The sequence below is a fragment of the Heteronotia binoei genome, chromosome 15 (assembly GCF_032191835.1).
Source record: "Heteronotia binoei isolate CCM8104 ecotype False Entrance Well chromosome 15, APGP_CSIRO_Hbin_v1, whole genome shotgun sequence".
In the NCBI taxonomy this organism is placed as follows: Eukaryota; Metazoa; Chordata; class Lepidosauria; order Squamata; family Gekkonidae; genus Heteronotia; species Heteronotia binoei.
In genome coordinates, this window is record NC_083237.1 from 42,387,696 (window position 1) to 42,395,288 (window position 7,593).

Sequence of the window (7,593 nt, forward strand, 5' to 3'; positions counted from 1 at the left end):
CTGCTGTCAAGAAACATCCTTTGGGTTGGATGGTAGTAGAGTTACCCAGCCCTCATACCACACAGGTCTTTGGCAGGGCCAGCCCTGCCACTAAGCAAACTAGGTGATTGCTTAGGGTGCCAGCCTTCTGAGGGTGCCAAATCAGATGATCCCCAAAAGACTTGGAGATGTTATCAGTGCAGGGGAGGGGAGCCCCAGAAGTTAGCCTTGCCTAGAGAGCCAGGCAGTCTAGGGATTAGATAAATAGATTGTTGACTGTCCCCAATTTAACCAATGTGATTTTTAAAACACTGAGAGCACTAGAGGTTTGTTTAGGAGACACAGACACTTGAGGTTTGTTTAGGAGACACAGAGAATCCTGACTAAAGCTCACTTATATGCCACCCTGAGTCCATTTTATGGATGAGAGATTAAATTAATGATCTAACCGGAACCCTGTCTCCTGTCTGCCTTAGAAGGATTTGAGAAGGAATCTATTTTGGAGAGAGAGAACTTTAATCCCAGCTATGGGGAAATGATAACCAAAAACATGTTTGTTATTGAAGCTGATGGCTATGAAACTTGGAGCTTAATTCAATTAGCTTTTATAACGGTTATAAAAAATTTTAAAATTACATAACCTGAATACAACTTTTTTTGTCAATTAAACCTTTCATGCTACTACCAGAATGGGCAAAGGACCCATTATGCAATTGTTTTTTTTTCTGCCCCAGGGGATCGCATAAATCCCAAAATGATCCATCTTTCCCCTTGTTCTGCTCCCACACCTGCCTCTGGTTTTATGGGTTTTAGAAAAAGGCTCTGGATTCTCAAATGGAGGGCATGGGAAGGTCTGTGATTCTGCAACAAGAGAGCATGCAGACATAGAATCCTAAACCCTGCCCCATCATGTGTTGTATAACTTTGCTGTGTGCTTCTCTTGACCCTTGAATGTCTTGCTCGTAGGGCCCAACCTAGATCCCAGAATGTTGTCATTCAGGAATAACAGGCAATCCAAACTAAAACTTTTTGTACATACTACAACCCTCTCTGGAGTCTGAATGAAGCACGATGGACCCAATGCTTGTGGAGAACAAGTCTGCTTAAGTATCTGGGAATACACAGCTATCTAACACGAGATGATACGCTTTTTATTTCACCTCATACAAATAATTACATTTCCTGATTTTTACCCTTGAACCTTCAAAGATCTTTCAAAAGAGCTTGAATCACGTGGAAATTAAATTTACAAAAGGGATTGCCGAATCCAGTCCTGACTCTGGAACCATCTCGAGAGTTTGAATGAACTAGAATGGATCCAATGTCTGAGGAGAAAAAGTTTACTCAAGTCTCTGGAAGCACATTGGTATCAAACACGAAGTGATAACTATTTATTTTACCTCACACAAATAATTACATCTCCTGATTTCCCCCCTTTCCCTCTTCAAAGATCTTTCAAAGGTGCTTATATCATAAAGGAATTAAATTTACAAAAAGTAGAAATGAAGCCCCTATCTAATGGGAAAACATAAAGGGATATAATAGAGAATGTAAAGGAAGTGAAAACATGAAGGGCAGAAACTATTTGTATTTTTCAAATAAACCTTTCAGTTGTGAGCAACTGCTAAGGAATATAAGAGAGAAAAATAAAACAAATAGCCAACACCAAACATCAGAAAAAGTTAATTTTAGCACACAACACTCCATTCTATAACTATAAAACCAACTGAAACGGTATTGGCAGCAGGGTGGTAATCTATTGTTAAAAGCACAGGAAAATAAGATTGCTTTTATGCAGTGCTGAACAAGGAAAAAGGAAAACCTGACAAGATTCTTGGACAGTGGGTTTTTTCTATGATTCCACAGCACACAAAAAAACACATTTCTGTTACTTCTTGTCTGACTTATAAGGGTGAGAGGCTCCTGAGCATGGCTTTCATTTAACCCTGACAAACATTCCTTGAAAATAAACACCTTAGGGCTGCTTATTACTTTATGAGGCAACTATAAATCTGCTATATCCTCAAAAATATCACAGATGGAAATAAGTGCCACCGGATGGGACCTGAAGATCCCCCAGAATTACAGCTCATCTCTAGACTACAGAGATAGTTCTTCTAGAGAAAATGGATGGCTTGGAGGGTGGGCTCTGCACTGTACCCCACTAAGGTCCCTATCAGTAGTGAAAAGCTCCTGTACCAGAAGCAGGCTTAATTTCATCTCAGAGAAGGCTCTACCATTAGTGAAATGCAGACTTTTGATCCAACATGAGGAACTACCCTAAATTTTATAAAATAATAAAAAGAAAAGTGTTTCAGATTCCTCAGATCTGGGAGACCCAAGTTCAAATCCCCAGTCTGCCTTGGAAGCTTGCAGAGTCAGCCCTGCCATTAGGCAAACTAGGTAGTTGCTTAGAGCACTGGCCTTCTGGGGGCACCAAATTGGGTGCCCCATGTGACTTGGTGATGTTATCAGTGCTATGGGGGAGGCACCCAGAAGTTAGCCTTGCCTATGGTGCCAGACAGTCTAGGGCTGGCCCTGGAAGCTTGCTTTGGGCCAGTCCCTCCCCTTCAGTCACACCCTCACAAGATGGTTGATGTGAAGAAAAAATTAGGAGGGATGTTTCATCAAGTCACAACCTAGTTATGGACACCCTATTATGAGGTTTAGATGGCAAAAGAGAAGTAGAGGTGGTTTGCCATTGCCTACCTTTGCATAGGAATCCTAACTTCCTTGGTGGTATCCCATCCAAGTACTAACCATGGAGAACCCTTTTTAGTTTCCAAACTCTGATGAGATTAGGCTAGCCTGGGTTACACACAGTACACTCATTTTACATTCACTGAAGTCAGCAGGCTTGGAAAGGTGTAACTCTGTTTGGGATTGCACTGGTTGGCAGCTAGAATAAAATGGAGAATGGCAGAATGAAGTTGTCAGGTGCTTTAGATGCCCATTGGGGAGAAATATAAATATAAGAAATATAATATGAGCAGCATTTAAATTTCTAAATCAGTACATGTTCAAAGTGTCTTTATTTCAACAGATCGCCCTTAAGGACTGGGTTGCCAGATTCCAGGTGGGGCCTGGGGATCTCCTGCTTTACAACTGATCTCCAGCTGGCAGAGATCAGCTCCCCTGCAGAAAATGGCTGCTTTGAAGGGTGGACTCTATGGCATTGCACCATGCTGAGGACCTTCTCTTCCCCAAACCCCACCCTCTCCCAGATCCACCCTCAAAGTCTTCAGGCAACCCTAAGAATCAGCCAGACCTAGCAACCAACAACAGAAGTGAAAAGTGAGTGGAAAGAAAACAACTTTAACTTTAAATGTTTTTTTCCAAGCTGCTGACTGGCTTGGCTTGGAAAAGTGATTTAAAGAGAGAAATGCCTTCTCCAAGTCAACCAATGGGATGGTGGGAGCTTCAAGATCCAAATTTTAAATGAATTTTATGGATGTTTTTATCCGATTTCTTTGTAATAGTCATAGGCACCCAATTTTATGAATGCTACTGTTGGTTTTATTCTGTTTTTGATGCAAAAAGTTTTATGTGATTCGATTGTACAAGCTGGTCACTGACTGACTGTACAGTAAGTGTGAAAGAGACACATGTGGCTCCCAACTGAGCCACAGTTTGGCCACCCCTTATAGCTCATATTGAGTTACATTCATCTCTAGACCCATGGGCTGCAGACCCTTCTTTACATAACTTCTGCAGGAAACACTGATGTAATGCAGCAATTGTGTCAGCTCTGAAGCTCTCATGGGCATAGAACAGCTGTCTGAAAACAGAAAGAAACTGTAAATGGCAAATGAGGATCGCTGGTGATGCTGACTGTTCTGTAGGCAAGAATTTTCTTCCACTCAGCAAAGGCCTGTTTAAACAGACCGAACTGTTTAAACAGGCCTTTGCTGTTTGACTGAAAAAGGGCTGCCACTGGACATCTTATAGAATGCTGGCGATCACAGTCGAGAATTCAATACCGCCTGTACTGTACCGAAACAGCGCTATAGAATGGTTTTAAAATTGATATAAGTAAATTATGGTTTTATATGTTTTATTGGATTGATTGTATTTTATGATGTTGTAAACCGCCCTGAGTCCGCTTGCGGAGAGGGCGGGATATAAATTGAAATAAATAAATAAATAAATAAATAAATAAATAAATAATCATGCTGTCTGATATTTCAGATGCCGTTTCAGTTCACACAATCAGTTGCTGATATGGCAAAACTGGGCCTCCCTAGTATTGCTTCAGATTCCAGGTGGGGAAATCAAGGTGTGCATTATTGAAAAATAATTTAAAAACATGATGCAAATACAAAGAATTCCTGCCTTTGGCATCTAGCTTTCTATGTGCTGGAAGAAGCCTGTTATACAATGGCAAACGGATACGGTTCTTCAGTTAGTGCTGGGGCTCCTGGGGAGTTATATAGGGACACTCAAATAGCTGCAAACAGGAAGCTGGCTTTTTAGTTATCAGTGGCTGTTCAGCAAGTTGCTTCAATGTATTCCTCCCTAACTGTGCAATACTGCATAAGTGGCTTTTTTGCACATGGATGTTCTCATACAGCCCAATTAAGTTCTATTCCCCCAGTCTTCACTGTGTGCTCTGCATATCAGAATTGTTTAAATAGACCATTAATGTGGAAAATCAAACAGGAGCTGCATTAATGCCTTCATTTTTTGATCCTCAAACATACTTAACAGTCCAAAAGAGCATGCATGCATGCTGCTGCTGCTGTTTTTCTTTTGTGCAGGTCTTTCAAAATAATCTACCAACCAGTTTTTCAGCATGGCAAGCTGAAAATTGAATCTGAATTCCACCCATGACCCACTGCTTCCTTACCCAAGCATCTAAAAAGTGATTTGGTAGCATTTGACCATGTTATTTGACCAGTGGATGGCAAAGGGGAACCAACTGTACAGAACTTCTTAGTACATGGGGTTCCTATCAATTTGGCCATATGTCCTCCTTCCGTTACTCCCAGGTGTGGTACACTGACTAATTACAAGGTCACTTGCTTCCAAAGTAACTTGTTGCAAGCAAGATACAGTCAACTGGAAGCCCTTCGGAGCATGTTGTATGTGTTTGAGAAATTCCTTGTGTTTTTCTTTTTCAGCTGAGGAATTAGGTAAAAAATTCTGCCTAGTATCAAAACCTAACATTAGGGGGCAGCTTAAACAGTCATCCACCCATTGACTTCCCGTTGGGTACAAGGCAACTTCCAGCTTTGCCCTGCCCAAGAGTCCCCTTAGCAATTGGTGGGAATGGGAATATTCCCCCTGTGCCATTTTAGGGTGAGGAGTGAATTTGTGCCTGTTCCACATAGTAGTTTTCACAACTGCAGATAATATGACTGTATCAATTCTTGTGCCTTTTGTGGTCATTCTTCTGGACCTCTGTAATCTTTTCTCTTTATTAATCCCAAAGGGAATCATAGCGTTGGAAGGGATTTCCAGGGTCATCTAGTCCAACCCCCTGTACAATGCAGGAAACTCACAAATACCTCCCCCTAAATTCACAGGATCTTCAAGCTGTCGGATGGCCATCTAGCCTCTGTTTAAAAACCTCCAAGGAAGGAGAGCCCACCACCTCCCAAAGAAGCCTGTCCTGCTGAGGAATCGCTCTAATGGTCAGGAAGTTCTCCTAACATTGAGCCGGAAACTCTTTTGAATTAATTTCAACCAATTGGTTCTGGTTCTACCTTCTGGGGCCACAGAAAACAATTCCACACCATCCTCTATATATGACAGCCTTTCAAGTACTTGAAGATGGTGATCCTATCACCTCTCAGCTATCTCCTCTCCAGGCTAAACATGCCCAACTCCTTCAACCTTTCTGAATGTGTAGGTACTTATTGCGTAAGGAATGTGGAGAAATTTACTTGCTCCTGATATGCTACTTTTCAGCAGTGGCTTGTTTGGTCACACTGTCAGACGATGGAAATTCAAAGTAAGCAGGCTTCCATTAGTTACAATGTTATGTCTTTATTTGATAAACCAAAGTTCTGAACAGAGGATCATTGGAACTGATGCCTTCCCTTCAGTGCAAAGACATTTTAACTGAAATTACATCAAAGGCTTTTCTAAACAAGAATACATTCCCACAGTATGGTGATACATTTCACAGGTTAGGTCTTCCTTATCTCACTGTGGTTCCTGTTCTCACAGGAACAGCTTCTAGCTGCCCCTGAGGCATTTTATTTTCAAAGGATTGTTGCAAATGTTAGTACCAAGGACAGGAACTCACAGCAGGGTTAATAACAACTCTAGTCCTCCTTTGATATGCAAGGTTTCTACATTAGGGCTAGTAGCATATGCTAGAAAATGGAGTAGGTTAGGTCAAGCAGCTCAGAGCAGTTTAAGCTAATCATCACATTATAACATTAGCATCATATCATATCAGTAAAACTTTCCAGAGTCTGACACACACTCTGTAGTTGCTGTTGTGCCATGCCAAGCTATTGACTCATGAGTCATTTTGTTGCTATGAGGAAGAGGTTACTTCTATCCAATCCTCTCTATGTCTTTCTACAGAGTTTTGTCATTACTTAATGATGTTCTGTTTACAGATGGTTAAAATAAGCTCTGTTGTGTGCAATTTAAATTAACAAAGAACATACTCTGTGCACATTTTTCTCAGTTCTGTTTTGTTTTATTTTTCAGTTGTTCCAGCATATGCATGCCAGATCTTCACTGGGAAGAAAAAGAGAATAAAAACTACTAAAAAATTCATAAACTATAATCCAGATTATGTATATATTCATACACACCACCCAACCTTCTAATCCAACTACACACAAATATTAATGTATCAAGATATGATTGCCCAGGAGAGAAAATTAAAAAAAAAGATATTTAAGCACAAACAGTGCCTAACTAGCTAATTTTGTGCCCAAGACAAGAAAATAAAATTGTGCCCCCTATACTTCCATAGTAGTTATTTTGGCTAAAAGGTAAATACATAAATAAAAAGAATAATAACACATTTATTTTAGTTATGATATACATTTCTGTGCTCCTCGGTTTTGTGCACCTTATAGCTCTGAACACCATAGTCCAAAATTGTTGAAAATGCTGGGGGGGGGGGGGGGAGGAAGAAGGAAAAATAACACTTACAAAAATGCTCTGCCCACAAAACTCTACATAGGGATGGGCAGGGATGCAAAAATGGTGGTTCATTTTGCTTTCTGGTTCATTGGCTTGCCCAAATTAGTGGTTGATTTTGTTTCATTTAAAAAAAAAATGTAGAAATTGTAGTTCATTGGTTCATTTGGTTCGAGGGGCTGGAAAGCGTTGGCATGCTGTAAGTGTTCCTGGCATGGTGATGTCACCCAGAAGTGCTGGGTACACTTGCCGGGAAGGTGTGCCTGGTGTGATAGTGTCATTTCCAGGTGATGTCATCTGAGCATGTTGCGTGAGGAGGATCCCCTACTTATAACAACACAGATGAACCACTCAAAAATCCAGCTGCTTCATTTTGCAAGTCATGCATAGTGCGAGTACCCAAAACAATTCAGAACAAACTGTGAATCAGCTGTTTTAGACATGGATTGCTATTTGTACTTCAATTAGTGCCTATGCATACTCTACAATTCAGCAGCATAATACATT